The sequence below is a fragment of the Sapajus apella genome, unplaced genomic scaffold (assembly GCF_009761245.1).
Source record: "Sapajus apella isolate SASKATOON/1434 unplaced genomic scaffold, GSC_monkey_1.0 scaffold37, whole genome shotgun sequence".
Classification (NCBI taxonomy): domain Eukaryota; kingdom Metazoa; phylum Chordata; class Mammalia; order Primates; family Cebidae; genus Sapajus; species Sapajus apella.
This window is the reverse complement of record NW_022436977.1, coordinates 14,267,368-14,283,194: the sequence shown is the minus strand read 5'-3', so window position 1 is coordinate 14,283,194 and position 15,827 is coordinate 14,267,368. Positions and strand designations below refer to the sequence as shown.

At 43.4% G+C, this 15,827-nt stretch overlaps 1 long non-coding RNA gene across 3 annotated transcripts in view; it reads left to right on the top strand.

Moving 5' to 3' along the window:
• Positions 1–6,193: 6,193 nt before the first annotated feature.
• The window catches only part of LOC116564388, a 168,690-nt gene continuing 159,056 nt past the window's right edge, over positions 6,194–15,827 (top strand). For 2 of the 3 annotated variants that reach the window (XR_004274873.1, XR_004274871.1), the window contains exon 1: positions 6,194–6,324. This is a non-coding gene — a long non-coding RNA (uncharacterized LOC116564388). Of the gene's footprint in view, positions 6,325–7,552; positions 7,585–15,827 lie in introns of those variants that run through there. The other variant, XR_004274872.1, reaches the window with a different exon arrangement.

The window sequence follows — 15,827 nt, the reverse complement described above, 5'->3', positions numbered from 1 at the left end:
CAGTGACTCAAAAGCACTGATCCAGAGGGACAGGGAAATTGAGAAAGAGAAAGGGAGAAAAGCAAGAGGGAGAGAGAAGAAAACTCCGTGGGCCCAACCTCTGTTGTACCCTAGCCCAACCCTATGGGGTTATTTATAAGCTCTTTAAACAGCAGCACCAGGATGTTAGGTTCAGCCCCACTGGGAGCCTCCCTGATCACATATGGTGTCTGATCTCACTTGTGACATTCATTTTGGCTACGGGATGTGATGCCACTGCTGTATGAGAGCTGTTCTTACAAGCATCTGCACAGCTTGTATGTGGGTACCCTAAGTGACTGTTGAGCTCTTCCTAGTGTCTTCCCATTTTCCTGGATCCTTTCACAGCTCTGTGACATAGAAAAGGTCAGTATTATTCCCACTGGGGAGAAGATGGAATCAAGACCCATGAGGCTTCAGCAGCAACTAGAGTCTGTATGGTTTTCAGGAAAAAAACAAAAAAACAGCCAAGGCATGACTGGATGAATGTCCTTAAATGTGCAAAGACTTAGATTCTAGGCTGATGTGGGACTAAGGGATAAAAGTTATAAAAAGGGAGAATTTGGATCTTGTGCCAGTTCTGGACTCCCTGTCCTTGCCCTTTCCATCCTCTGTGTGGAAAAGGGGCTGACCCCTGCAGGCTGCATTTGCCAGGCCTATATACTAGATGGTTTCTAGCTGGATACAGCCAATGGGAGGCAATGGCAGAAAATGGGCAGATCAGGGCAGGAATAGTCTCCCCTGTCCTCTATCCTTCAATCTTGGCACCTTTGACAACGGCTGTGTCTCCTCTGTGGCTCTGGCTTCCACCTAATGGACCCACTGTGGTTCCAGCTTTCACGAGGTGACCCCAGCCTCTAGGGTTCAGTAACAACACCTCCTCCCTTTTGTCCTCTAGCCCAGGGTGGCAGTGACTTTCTGCTACTGCTAATGTCTAAGTTACCTCACTACCCTCTGTTTGGCTTCTCAAACCTGTGTAGCCAGTTCCCTGCATTACACGGTCTCCTTTGAAAATATGTAAAATACTTTCCTAGTTAGACCTCATTGGTACAGATATGTACCAATGGTACAGGAATAAGAAAATGTTTTTTAATTATTATACAACTGGATGATCATGGGCAGGGGTATTGTAGGAGGCTGGAGTCCAAGACTTTTAGGATTCATTTGGAAATGGAGGCATGGAAAGGAAATGATGTGTTCAAGTCCTGGGAGTGGCAGAGCTGGGACTAGAACTCAAGGCTCCTGATCCCCAGACAAGCATGCTTTTCATCTGACACTGACTCTCTTCCTGCGCATGTCTTTAAAATTATTCTCCCATGGTTTATTTTAATCATCCTTCTGATCTATGGAAGGGAAAATTGAGTCTCCTAAATTTGTTTTTTCTTTTAATCCTCTCATGATTATGTGACAATCCAGTTCAATAATGCTTACTCACTAATTATTTTACAGAACAAATATTGCTCGCCAAGTATTGAGTGGAACCTTTTATTCCTCTCTTCAAAGCATTTTCTACTTAGAAAAGCTAAATACATGTTCCAATCTGGATGGTTCCATTTATGTAAGTCTCGGATTTCATAACATCTATGTCCAGTTGAGGGCTGTATAAGGGGGAAGGAATGTTTAAGTTCACCTAGTCTAACCCTATCACTTTAGATATGAAGAAATAAATCTAGAAAGATGGACTGGTTTGCCCAGAGTGAGGAAAAACTGAGACTAGAACCCGTATCTCTGTCCCTATTTCGGGATTTCCCATCGTATTACCATGCGCCTTTATGGCCTTTCTACCCCAGCTCAGGAAGGCAGTGACTTCCTGCTGCTTGCTTTACTACATTCAGTTTTCATTTTGCTTCTACCCTCACTTCCCAAACCTCTCTCCTCAAAACTGATTTTTCCTCTCCTTTTATCCTGTACTATCCAGTGTTCTTGTAGCCCATATTCATCTGGAATGGAATTAACAAAAGCAAGACTTGACCAAGGCCTTCTCAATTCTTCATCTCATCAAAGACTCTCTCCCCTCTCCTCCCCTCCTCTTCCCCCACCCCCTTTCCTCCATCTCCCTCCCTTTCCCTTCCCTTTTATTCTTTTCTGGGTTTTCTTTCCATTCCTCTCTTCTATCTAGCCAACATGTTCTTTTCCACCAAGTTTTCCCTTGGCATTGTCCTTAAACTGATCCCTCCCTTCTGTGTTCAAAGCAATCTGCCTGATCAAAGCTATCATCACTTCTAAGAGAGTAATTTTCCAGGCCTAGTTGCCGTAAGCCTTTGCTCATTCTCTGAGGAAAGACATAAGTTAATGTCATCCCTTAGTAGGACACCTGGGCCTCTCTCCATTACTTCCCTGGCCTCTTGACTGTGGCTGTGGGCATCTTAACACTTCAACCGCTATTGCAGAGATGGGAATTCCTTCAATAGCCAAGGATATCAAATTAATTTTATTTCAAACCATTAACAGACATCATCCCATGAGAGTTTCCAATGTTTCAACAACTTTCTCCTTTGGCTGTCGCTATCAATCTTAGCTGGTTTTTGGATCTTGCCAAATTTGTGTTATCTAGACATTCATGAGTGGTTAGATTTATTGAAGCTCTTTCAGGATAACATCATTACAGTATAATGTTTGAGTCACAGTGACCTCGTTCAAGTGGACTGGTCCTCCTTTAAAAGACACATTGACACCATTTTTCCAGTTAGCTTAACTGTTGTCTTCTATCCTTCCAAATTCCATGTTACTTTCTTCTAATGTGCATTTTGTCTCAGTCACATAGTTGTTGAAAACCCAGGAACTTGGTTCATCCTCCACATTCTTGTAACTCATACTTTAACTTCTCTTGACGAAATTTGTAAGTCCAAGGATCAAATATTTGGGTTCTGTCCCAGGAAACAAGCATGTGGGACATGTGCCTTCTTTCTTAGTATAGGTGATATTGCTGCAAGAGTTAAGAGGAATGAGGAGTTACTGGCAGGAAAGAGGAGAGCCTCTGAAACCAGGAATCACATCCCAACATACTCTCTTCTGATAGAACGGAGTGTGAGGGCAGTGCAACCATTCTCAGCTCAATCACATCTTTCCAACAGTTACATCTCCATTGCACTGAAGGTGCCAACAGCCTCCCAGTTCCCCAGTCTCATAGTCTCCAAATAAGTGCCCTTATTTCCGTCTTCCTTGCTTCCATGCTGCCATCCAAAGTCCTATCAACACCTGATGCTATTTCTACCACAAGTCTCTTAATTTTATTCTTTCCCTTCCATCTCCATGGCTCCTGCCTCCCAGCCCTTTCCAGTGTCTCGATTGCTGCAATAGCACTCTCCTGGCTGTCTCCCCTTATCCAGCCTTGTCCAAATCCAGCTACACCCAAGCTAGAGTTTGAGCTTTCTCAGCCATCATAGAGCTGGCCTCTTTACTATCCTTCTATGCTCCCCACTCCCAGGAGAGTCCTGAGTATACACCAAAATAAAGAACTACCCAGAGTCCACACAGCAAGAGGTTTGTCATAGCCCAGCCACATCCTGCATCTGTGCCATGTCAGTCTGTTTCTGCTCTCTGCCCTGCTCCTGCATGTCTTTCCTTTGGCTCTCTGTCTGCTGCAGACTCTTCCCTGGTGTGTGCACTCCTGGCCCCTCCTTCCCTCAGCTTAAGGCTGTCTCCTCCCTGCCAGTGGATGCTTTGCTGTTATGGCTGGAGGTTTTGGCTCTCTGACCTGGCCTTGGGCCCTTCTCTCTGAATTATCCTCATGTGACATTCTGGCCAGTGTGCCCTTGTGTTCCTGGAACCCACATCCTCTTAGCTTTGCCTCTGGATGAATCAATGTTGAGTAATTTCTGCTGTGTTGGAGTGAAGACACCTGGATTTTTGTTCTGGCTGTTCATGAATTTTGATGTGGGGCATTAAATAAGAGATGGGCTGCCTGTGCTGGCTCTCTTCAGATGCCAGCTCTGTGCACCCTCAGCTCGCCACTTTGCACATGCCTCCCCTCCCCTACACTCCCTTCTCTGCCAGTTCCTGAGCCAGTCCTGACCAAATATAAAAGGCCTTTCCCCTCCAAAGAAAAAGGATGGGTCTTGTTTGTTACGTGGCATCCCTTGTGCCTTGGGCCCCTGCCTATCCATTGACCCGCAGTTTCCCCTTTGGCTCTACCTCACAGAGTGTGAAAACCAGTGTGCTTGGGTTCTGCCACAGTTTCCCCATTTGCACTCAGGTGTCCTGCTTGGGACAGTAGCCTTAATCTTCACACTGACTCTTTTTGAGGTCTGGTCATTTCCTGTTACTTGAGGTAATACTAGCAAGTCAGTTTTTATCTCTAGGGAGTTTAGCTAACACAACCTGCCATTTAGTGGACTCTTACTTTGCTTCAAAAATTAATTAGATTGGACTTTTTGAATGACCAAAAAAAAAATTTTAACTACCAGTTGCATTATAGCACCTTTAAAATATGTAACCAAGAACCAGGGAGAAATCAGAAAGTGAAGACCCCTAAGCTATTAGAAAAGGTGTCTTTTACTCAGAAGAGTCCTGCAGGCTCTCACTCATAGTCTAGTTTTCTTTCTTTACTCCAAATTCTATCAGGTATGGGAATGGAAGGGCAGGGTAGAGCAGGTGCCCCTATTCACACCCACTTTACTAACTCTTTACTCACCTGACGGCTTCCTACTGCAAACACCTGCAGGCTTTTAATAGCGCCTGGGAGTTAAGGAGAGTGGTTCTTAGAGAACGATGGACAAGATTTGGGGATGAAATCCAGGTTCCTGCTCCTTGTGTGGGACAGTTCTGCACAGTTTTATAGAAGTTCCGGCAGGACTGAAGCCCAGCTGTTCATAGTGGTTAAATAAATAGCCTCTCAGGAATGTACCTGGATGGGCTTCCTAGTGTTTTCTGGGATCACTTCCCAAACAACTGGCTCTCAAGTCCTTAATTCAGGGTTGGCTTCTGGGGGAGCTTATGGTAAGGCATACTGCAAGAACAAAAAGCCAGCAAATGATGGAAAGAGAAAATAGGAGAGCTCTGAAAAAATATACACAACAACTAACATATTTTGGGGTCCTGGGGTCCTTTAACAAGGACCACTGGGACACAAGGATAGTGGCATAGTTTCTTTACACAGAAACTATGCCTGAGGGCTGGAGTGTAGTTATCTGAGTGATGTGTATTCTCTTATTTAAGAGGCCATGGGAATAAGTTCGATATTTGAGAATAGGCTCTACTTGAAAAGTGAACACAGGTTGTGATGCTTAAAGAAATGATTTGTTGGCTATCTAGAATTTTGAGTTTCCTGAATGCTCCTTTCCCTGATGACCAGGATTTATTGGATTTTTAGTTGAATTAAAATCATTGCCTTTAAGCCTCAAAGCTCCCGGTTCTAGCAGTTTGGTGATTTAAGATTCACATTCTTTATGTTTTTCAGTCTTTGATGTTATCCCTTCTCATATCCTGTTTGAAAAATGGAACTAGGTTTTTGGGTTTTTTGTTTTGTTTTGTTTTGGGTTTTTTTGCTTTTTTTTTTCTTTTTTTTTTTTTTTTTTAAGTCTGCCTTCCCACAAAAGCCCCCTTTCCTTCTTGGCAATTTCAGTCTTCCTTCTTGTGCACCATTATCTCATTCCTGGGGTAAGGGGATTGGTTCTGCATTCAGTATTCCAAGGGCCAGTGCAGTACACTGAGATTTGTACTTCTGCTTTGTTTCCAATCCAAATTGATTATTTTTTTTTTTCAGTTTTCATCCAGATGTTTATATCATGTAAACACAGCTTGAAAGTGTTCCTGAACTGCTTACAGATGTATGCCAGTGACACCCTTTCCAAATTATATATAATGATGCTCTGGATCTATTTATATCTATGTCATAGTCTCTGGCTTGAATTTTAGCTATAAGACTAAGTTGAAAGAAAGTGAAAAATTCATGTGTTTGGGTAAATTGTCCACTTGATTAAAGACTCCAGATATTTAGAAATAGTCAAGAATTGATGCCATTTTTTCACTGAATACTGACATGTCTGTAACCATGGTGTTATGCCTGAATGTTTGTGTCCATTCCAAATGTACATGTAGAGGCTTGGCCCCTATGTGACAGTATTTGAGCAGCAGGCCTTTGGGAGGTAATTAGGGTTAGATGAAGTCATGAGGGTGTGGCCCTTATAATGGGATTAATACCTTTATAAAAAGAGACGCAATAACTCACTCTCTCTCTCTCTCTCCTCACAAGAAAGGTCAGCTGAGTATATAGCCAGAAGGTGCCCATCTGCTACCCAAGGGTGAAGTCTCACCAGAAACCAATCGTACTGGCATCCTGATCTTAAACTTCCATGCTCCAGAATGGTGAGAAAACTAATTTCTGTTGTTTAAGCTACCTAGCCTGTGGTATTTTGTGGTAGAAGCCTGAGCACATTAATTTATTTGAGGACCTAGATTCTGTTGAGCCTTTTAGTTTATGGTCACAGTGACTTAAATGTGCTGTATACCTATTTAGACCAAGCCAAGACCTATTCATCTAATGTTTGACACCAAAAACATACCCTTTAAGGACCAAGGGTCTGCTCAATTCTTATCAAAGGGTTTATTGCAAGATATAGTATGTATAGGTGATTGCATAGAGGATGTATAGAAAATTGTGTTTTCCAAAGATGGTGAGAACCATATCTCTCATCCATATGCTTATTTATGATGTGATGGCATGCCTTTTACCAAGAAGTGGGGTCTTTGTCCTCTTTCTTTAATCTGGGTGGGCTTGTGACTTGCTTTGTAACCAACCAAATTCAGTGAAAGGGACTTTGGATAATTTCTGAGGCTAGGCCAGAAAAGACTATCTAGCTTTTGTCTGGGTATCTGGGACATTCATCTTTGGAGTGCTTAGCACTTAGTAGGCAGAAGAATTCTGAATACTCTCAGCCTCCATGCAGTGAGGCAGCCCTGACCCTATGGAAAAGCCATGTGTGAGTGCCCCTGTCTGAGCCAATAGCCAGCACTAGCCATCAGCTGTGTAAGTAAAGATGCTTCCAGATTCCGACTTTCACATCACCCCTATGTGAACACCAAATATCATGGAGCAGAGCAAGCTATTCTTGTTGTGCCCTGTCCACCTTCCTCTTGCTCAAAATTGTAAGCAAACTAAAATAATAATTTTAAGCCACTAGGTTTTGGGGTAATTTGTTATGCACCTATAGTAATTGGAACAAGTGTACGTCTCACTGATTCCTCTTGCAAGAAGATCCCACCTCTGAATCACAAAAGTCCAGCAGAAACCTACCTTCCTTAGATCTTGTCTTCAGCTGCTCTTGGGTGTGGTACCCTGTTTTGTACCAGCAGGCAGGATTAGAGGCAGCTATTCTGTAGAGATACTGTTGAAGATGGAATAGAGTTCACTTAGGGCTTAGTGCAAGAAAAATTGTGCTTTCTTGAAGGTACTGGTGTCTTGCAAACACTGTGAATCTTATCATTTGCTGTTTTCCCTCTTTGCGTTGGCTTCTCTGATTCTTGGGACCAATTTTGGAACCAACTTGTAATAATTAATCTTATCTCTTTATATTCTGCTGTATTTATTTTTGTGGGCCCCTCAAAATACTTCTGGAACAACATGAGGTAAGTGGATTAATGAAGGGAACAAATATCCCTCAAACTCTAATGTTTGAGATTATTATTAGACTGAACTAGTTCCAACACATAACTTTATTACAACTAAAAACTAAACATACTTTATGCTAAGACAAAAATGCAAGAAGCTATATGGGGTAGTCTAAGCCAAATGTTAAAAGAAATAATAATCACTACAAGTAACATAATATCGTGTACTAAGCAAAGCAACAAGATCCTTAGAAAAAATAATATTTTTGAGCACACACTGACTCCCAAGCAAAGATTTTTCTAGGTCCTTTATGTACACAATTTTATTTAATCCCTATAAAACAGCTCCATGGACATGCAGTTATGTTATTTTGCTGAAGGCATAGATCAGATCCTGTTCATGTGAACACCATGCAGATGTGATTCTTTCTTGGGGGTGGGGTTTCATTGTAACTAGTTGTGGCCCAGGAGAAATTCAGTGCCCTGGCAGGGAAGACAGAGTCACAAGAAGGAATAGTGACATTCCTGCAAGGGACAACCTCTTATACAGCTACAGCTTTCTGAGCTCATGCTTTCAGAACCGGATGTTTCATTTTCTTTCTCCTTTTCCATATTATCACCGCTATGCCCCGACCTCCTCTGGAAAATAACACTGCTTCTTCAGTGAGGTTCCCTGGAGACCTCTCAGATGTCGGCTAGACTGTGGGTGAGGCTTCTGTTATTCCCAACTCTGAGAGTCTGCTTGTTTCTGGACACTGACACACAGAGGCATGCCATTTCTCCCTACATATGGAAGGGAACTGGGAAATGTGTTGTTAGCACCAAAATAATTCCTCACAATGGATCGAGTCATGAGCAGATCAGGGAAGCATCGTGACCAAGGGCTTCTGGGTGGGGCTTGGACATTCTTGCATTTTGTGTCATGAACTGTTCACTGTAATGATACCCTGCTTGCTGCCTTCTTGGCAAGGCAGTGATTTTAAGCACCAGAAAGGAGAAACCCTGACCTGTGGGCAAAAACTCCATCCAAGACCTAACCACAAGCTGCTGTTTATTTGGGTAATACTGCTGAAACTATGACTTAAATTCTCAAATTTCTCTAATGTCTTGTCTGCGTAAACAATCTTTTGATTACTATTGGAGTTATCAGTAGGTATGAAGTAACACAAGGGGTGATTTGGGTGAGCCAAACAGTTGGACACCTTCTCTCTGCTGGCCATGGTGCCTGAAGTTCTATCATCTGTGGTTCACACCACTGAATCAAGATAAATTTTTCAGTGTTCAAAAGTTTCCTAATACAATTTTCCCTGGATTGATAGTTGAAGCAGGTAGATGGGAGTCAAGGTAGGCTACTGCATTCTGTAAACTCAGCCCTCTCCTCCCCAGTTCCAAACCCACTAGCAACTAGTACCTGTGACCTTCATAACGTCCTGGTTTGGTCCTGGCCAGTTCTGTACCAGCTCAGGATGTTAGTGTCCTTCATATGCCAGCAGATGGGGTTTGGCAGCTCACTCACTCATTATTAAGTCAGCAAATAGTTATTGGGCAGGTCCATGCTCAGGGACCAGGTATTTTGGCCAGACTTTGGGCATACTGGAGTGAACAAAGTCCCTGCCTTCATGGAGCATACATTATAGTGTAGAAGGTAGAGAATAACAAGTTCACCAGTAATGTGGGTCATATGGTGGCAAGTTATATGGAGACAATGGGGAGTGGGGGGGCTAGAGAGTGAAAGGGATGGTGAAAGATGTGTATGATATTATATTGGCAGACAGAGAGGTTCTCTTGGCTGAGGTGATGATAGGGCAGAGAGTTGTAAGCAGTGGATGAGTTACTGGGACCAGCATGCCAGAACAGGGAGTGGCTGGGGCAGAGTACCTGAGTGGGAGCAGGCTTGGTGGGGCTGAGGAACAGCTGGAGGCCGGGGTGGTTGGGTGGAGGCATGGAAAAGGTGGTAATGAGGAAGTCAGAGAGGTTGGGTAACAGGAGGAGTTACTCCTGATTCCCCAGTCCAAGTGCCTTGAAGGCCTGGACTAAGCCCTGGTAGAGGACTCACTGAGGAGCTCGATCCTGAGTCCTGGTTACCTGGATAAGGCCACACTGCTGTCTTCCCTCACAGTTCCTCTCAGATCTGCAAGTTCTCACTGAGCAACTATTACCTGTCAGCTATGGTCTTAGGCTTGCTGAGGACACAGGAAAAAGTAAGATCCTTCCAGTCTTAAGGAGTTAATAGCTGGATTTGCAGGGAGGGGAGGCAGTGCAGAGCAGGTGCAAGGCAAGTACCCCAAACCCTGTACTGTCAGGCAGAATATAAGGCCTCTTCTTGCTATGTCTTTAAAAACAAAACAAAAAGTAAATAAAGACAATGTCTTTTCTTTTCTCTTTTTTTGAGACAGAGTCTCGCCCTATTGCCCAGGCTGGAGTGCAATGGCACGATTTCGGCTCACTGCAACCTCTGCCTCACAGATTTAAGAGATTCTCCCATGTTTAAGAGATTTTCCCACCTCAGTCTCCTGAGTTGCTGGGATTACAGATGCGCACCACCATGCCCAGCTAATTTTTTGTATCTTTAGTAGAGACGGAGGTCTTACCATGTTGGCCAGGCTGGTCTTGAACTCCTGACCTCGTGTTCCACCTGCCTCGGCCCCCAAAGTGCTGGGATTACAGGCGTTAGCCACTGCACCTGGCCGCCATTTTCTTATACATCCCCTTGATGTGTAAGAGCTCAACCACACTCCAGTTTCCATGGGCACACATTGTGGCAAGTGTTTTGTGAGTTTTATGGAGATCCCTGAAGATTTCAGGAGTATCTCAGGACAGTTCATTCAGTTTCCAGGCTCACCCTTTTGTCCTTTGACTTCTCCTCATACCCAGATTCTCTCAGGGCTCCAAATTTCTCTCTCTGCCCTTTGGCTACCTAACTCCACCTGGCCTCAGTGAATCCTTCCTCCTTACCAGAAAACACTCCCTCTCTAACACCCACTCACTGTTCAATCCTGGACCAGTCATCTTTCTTTCCGTGTCTGTCTTCCCCCCTCCGCCGCCCGGCCCCATGTGTTTGTATGTGTCTGTGTGTGTGTTTCACATCCAAATCATGTCTACTCTAAAATACCTCTATTTCTTCAGGCTGGATACCAACTTTCAACATGGGGGTGTTTAAGGAATATCTGCTGGTGGGAGGGGTGCAAGGCTGGGGGCTCATTTCCTAGCTGCAGCAACATAACTAAGCACTGCTTTGAATTTGACTTTCTGTTTATTGAGGTGACTTTTGAAGGTGCTTTGGTGGAGATTATGGGAAGTGGTTAAAGACCCGTAACCACTCTACCACCACTGTTCCTTCTCTCAGTCCCTGATGCCACTATGTCCCCTGAGGGAGGCAGGGTGACTGTACAGCCTCCCATGCAGAGTCCCTGCTTTCCTGCTTCTTCTGATCCATTCTCCACACAGCTTCCAGGAATGACTTTCTGTAAGTTGAATCCAATCCTATTGTTTCTCAGCTTCATTGGTCCTTCTGACCCTTCAGCTAAAAACCCAATCCATTACACGATCTGCAGGGCCTACCAGTCTGGGCCCATCTCTTCAGCATTGGTCCGATCTCCCTTGGATAGGCCATGCCAACTTGTCTTCAGTGCCCTGGGTGCCCCTGTGGTGTTTGCACAAACTGTTCCCTCTGCCTGTAACACTCTACATGCCCCATCACCTGGTAAAACCGTTTGGATCTCTGCTTACCCTTCCAGCTAGACATCACTCCCTCTGGGATATGTTCCTGATGCCCTACACTATCCCATAGGGTGCTGGCATGGAAATTTTTTGCTGCAGATAATAATAGACCCTAAGTTGAGGACTTCCCTTGCTGACTGTATTGCCAGCCCTGCTTTCCAGACAAGCCATTTTGCTTAGCCCAATGTTGTATCCCGAGTATCTGACACAAGACTGGCACATCATAGGTGCCCGGTAGTTATGTGCTGAATAAATGAGTGAAGGAATGAGCGGGGTGCCAAAGGGATGTTTCCATGTGAAATCTCATAATGTTTCATCTGGAAAAGAGAAAAAACTCAGGGGCAGGGAAGCTGAGGACAATCACTACCTGAAGTTGCTATGAGAGATGCTGGAGGATTAGAAATGAAGTGCACAGTGACTGGGACCCAGTAAGCTTTCATGGAAGAACGCTTTCCCACCCTCAAACCCATCTCCTCATCCCTTCTTCCCCAACTCTCCCTGAGTGCACCGAATGAGGGGCAGCAAACAGAGTTCAGAGAAGCAGGTTTCTGGCCCTGAAAGAAAAAAGTTTCGAACAGACCATTTTGGAAAAGAAACAGGATCCTTGCGATGGTGACATCCCTGCCCTGCATCATATGATGTTGAAACAGGGGTGCCACATGCCAGAAGGGGTGGGCAAGGAGAAGGACTGGATGGCCTTTAGGTTTTTTTCTCTCTCCAAGAAGCTGATTCTATTATGTCGTCTTTTTATAAAAACTGTCTTTTGTTGCCTTGATTTAAAATAGGTGTAGGGATGCTGAAATTCAAATATGAAAGAAATCTCAGGAAAATTACGTTACTAGGAAACCAAAAAGGTTTGGCATTCTTTCAAGAGGAATTTCTATTCTGTCATCATATATTGTTCCTGAGGTCCTGCCAAACCGAATTGTTTATATGTGGCAAAGTCTTCTTTGGGTTGGATTCCTTCCAAAAATGGCCAAGGCTCACATCTCTGAGCACCAAAAGCTACTTGTTGGCTGTGACCTTTCTTACCCTTTTCAGAATTAAAGCCTGAAGCAGGGTTTTAAAATAAGCTTCTTAATCCAAACAAGAGTGTGGGTTTATTTGGACATTTGTGCTCTGTCTATAAAACATAAAATTTCTCCACCTTGGCACTGTGACATTTTGAGGTGGGTGGTTCTTTGTTGTTGGGAGCTGCCCTTTGCATTGTATGATGTTTTGGTGGCATCTTTGGCCTCTACCAACTAGATACCAGTAGCACCTCCCCAGTTATGACAACCAAAAATATCTCCATATATTGCCAAATGTCTCCTGGGGAAACAAAATCAACCCTGATTGGGAGCTACCGGTCTAAATAAAAAGACTGGAAATAAGTTGTGTAGCTATTTGGTTAATCTAGGTAACTAACTAAATCAGACCTGGAACCCAGCTTTTCTGACCTCATAACCTGGGCCTAGGAGGTAGGACCTTGATGTGATTAAGATCAAGAACCCAAAGTCAAGTGACCTACATGCATATCCTAGGCTTCCCATCTAAAATTCTCAACCTCTGTGAGCTTTAGCTTCTTCATCTGTCAGATGGGACAATGATTGTACTTATCCTACTGGGCGGTCAAGAGAATTAAAGGAGATGCTGTTTGCAAAGGTTTATCACAGTGCCTTAGTAAGGCTACAATTCTTGTGACCTATTATTGTTTGTGACAAAAACTCTGCAGGCCAAAAAAGATAATCTATTCTTTGGCAAATAACTTAAATACCTGCATGCATTCTGTATTGGACAGCGTAGGCTAACTGCTATAACAAACAACCCTGATGTTTAAGGGGCTGAACACAATAAACGTTTATTTTTCACCCATGCACTAGCCTGTCACAGGTGTTTCTCTTAGGGCTGCTCTCTGGGAGGGTCAGAACCAAAAAGTGAGTTGGGAACCCAGGCTCCTTCCATTTTATGGCCCTATCTCCTTTAGGATCTTTCCTAAAGAACAAATATTCTACGTAAATTGAAAGAATTCTGAAGTCAAATAAATTTGAGAAATAATACATTAATGAACTATTTCTTGGAAATTCAAAGGGCCATTAGCATATGAAGGAGTCTGATAAGTTCTGCAATAAAGAAACTTGTTGGGCTTTGTTTAACCCAGTGTTTATTAAAAAGTTAAACTTCTGGGCTGGATGCAGTGGCTCTCGCCTGTAATCCCAGCCCTTTGGGAGGCTGAGTGGGATGGATCATTTGAGTTCAGGAGTTCCAGACCAACTTGGCCAACATAGTGAGACCTATCTCTACTAAAAATACAAAAATGAGCTGGGCCTGGTGGCATATGCCTGTAATCCCAGCTACTCGGGAGGTTGAGGTAGAACCCGGGAGGTGGAGGTTGCAGTGAGCCGAGATGGCGTCACTGCATTCCAGCCTGAGCAACAGAGCGAGACTCCATTTCAAAAAAAAAAGAAGTTAAACTTCTGTGGGTATTGACTTTTTAAAAATGCTGCCCTATTTACTATTAGCATCTCCATAGCACAAGAGCCCTATGGGAAATCTTCACGTTGGTTTTGAGCAGAGGAATGACATGATCAGACCTATGTTTCAGGAAGGGAATTTCAGTGACAACTTTAAAGTAGTTTATAAAGACAAGTAACTGGACCCAGAAGCTGGCTCTGTCATAATCTAAGCAAGTGATGGCCTGAACCAGGGCAATGGCAGTGGGCTGGGGGAAGAGGGACTAGACTGTAAATACATAAAATTTTAATTTATCAATTATACCTCAATAAAACTGGAAAAAGAAGAGTTGTTTCAGTGGTAGAATCACTTGGACTTAGCAGTTCAGTGGCTGAAGCAATGGAAATACCAGTATTGTACATCTTGTATGATAGAAAAGGCTGGATACTAACAGCTGAAGGCAGGTCCTTGGAGGTTTGCAGAGAAGTCTCTGATGTAGGTGAGATCATCCAGGGAAAGGATGTACAAGAGGAGAGCAGGAGGCCCAGGATGGGGTCTGCTGGAATAACCCACTGGAGACGAGCAGTCAGAGAGGAGAAAGAGGCTGAGGCTGTAGCGTATCCTGGAGACCAGGGCAGATGTTTCAAGAAGGCTGTTGAAGACAGCAGATCCTGTAGAGGAATCTTCTAGAAAATGAAAGGGTTTGACCTGGATTTAAGAGCACATTGGATTTGACCTGGGTTTAAGAGCATAGTGTTCTGGGGTAGGGAATGGACGTCAACCTGAAGGCTTAGTGAGGCGATGGAGGCAACAAGGTAGACACGTCTCCAGGAAGTTTGGCTGGATGTGAGGGAATGGGGAAGGGTTCTTGAGCCTTCCTGCAGGGTACAACATCACGGGTAAGATGGAGATAGAGACACCAGAGCAGAGGCACCTGGGAAGGGGGAAGAAAGCTCCTTCCTTTGAGAGGAGGGCAGCAGGCAGTGTTGAGAGTAGTGCAGAGAAACCGTGAAGCGCAAGGCAGGAAAGCGGAGGGAGTTCGCTTTCTTGTCAAGATGTAGACAGTGAGGGCATCTGGTAGGAGAGAGAAGAAGAAGGGGTGTATGAGAAAGGTTGCCTCTGAGGAGATGCTGCTCAGCTGCCAAGACTCATAACAAATTTCGTTTTTCAAAATGGAAGCATTTTGATTGCTTGTGTTGACCATAAGCAATCATACGTATCAAAATTCTAATTATTAAGAAATAAAGACAAATGACAGTGAAATTTGCCCGTAGTATCACATCCCAGAAATAACCACTGCTAGGTATGTATCTTTCCAGATCTTTCTCTTTCTCAAGATCTCAAGACTTTTAAAAACTTATTCTGTATATCTTTTCATATCCGTTTATATGATTAGACATTTTCATTTTAATGGCTACATGGTATTCCATTTTATGGGTATATTATGAAGAGAGACTAATACAGAATTATGTTCCTTATAATACGTGATTTTTAAAGTTTTAAAAGCTAACTGGGTTACATGCCTTCAGGACTAAACACATAAACACATTTTGTAGACAGGAAAAAAAAAGAAAACAGCCCCATGTTCTGGTGTCATCTTGGAAAATAACTCCATTGTTCACTATGGTTCCTTTAGGAGCTGTTTGTTCTGCTTTTTATATCTAAACATAATTTCTGCAGAATCATTCTCTGAACAAACACTCCATTTAATATATTTTCAAATAAAAATACACTGCCTCCTGATACGAGACATTGAGAAGAACCCAACGGCATCACTATGTGATTCCAAGAGGGCATAATTGGAATCTAATGACAATGAAACACCAGAGAAAGCCAAATCTGGGATATTCTACAAACTAACTAGTTATTCTTGCAACTTTTCTATAAGTCTGAAATTATGCCTAAGATAAAATAAATTTTAATGAGAATACAAAAAAAACTCTTTAATTTTTATTCCTCTCAGAAGACCTAGACATGCAGCTTGAAGTGTTGGGAAATGGCTAACTGGTGACTCACTAACCTTGAGAAAAATCACAGAAATTTAGCATCCAAAGATGCCTATCATTCACCATCTTTGGTGCCAGCCTTGATGACACACAATCTATCAG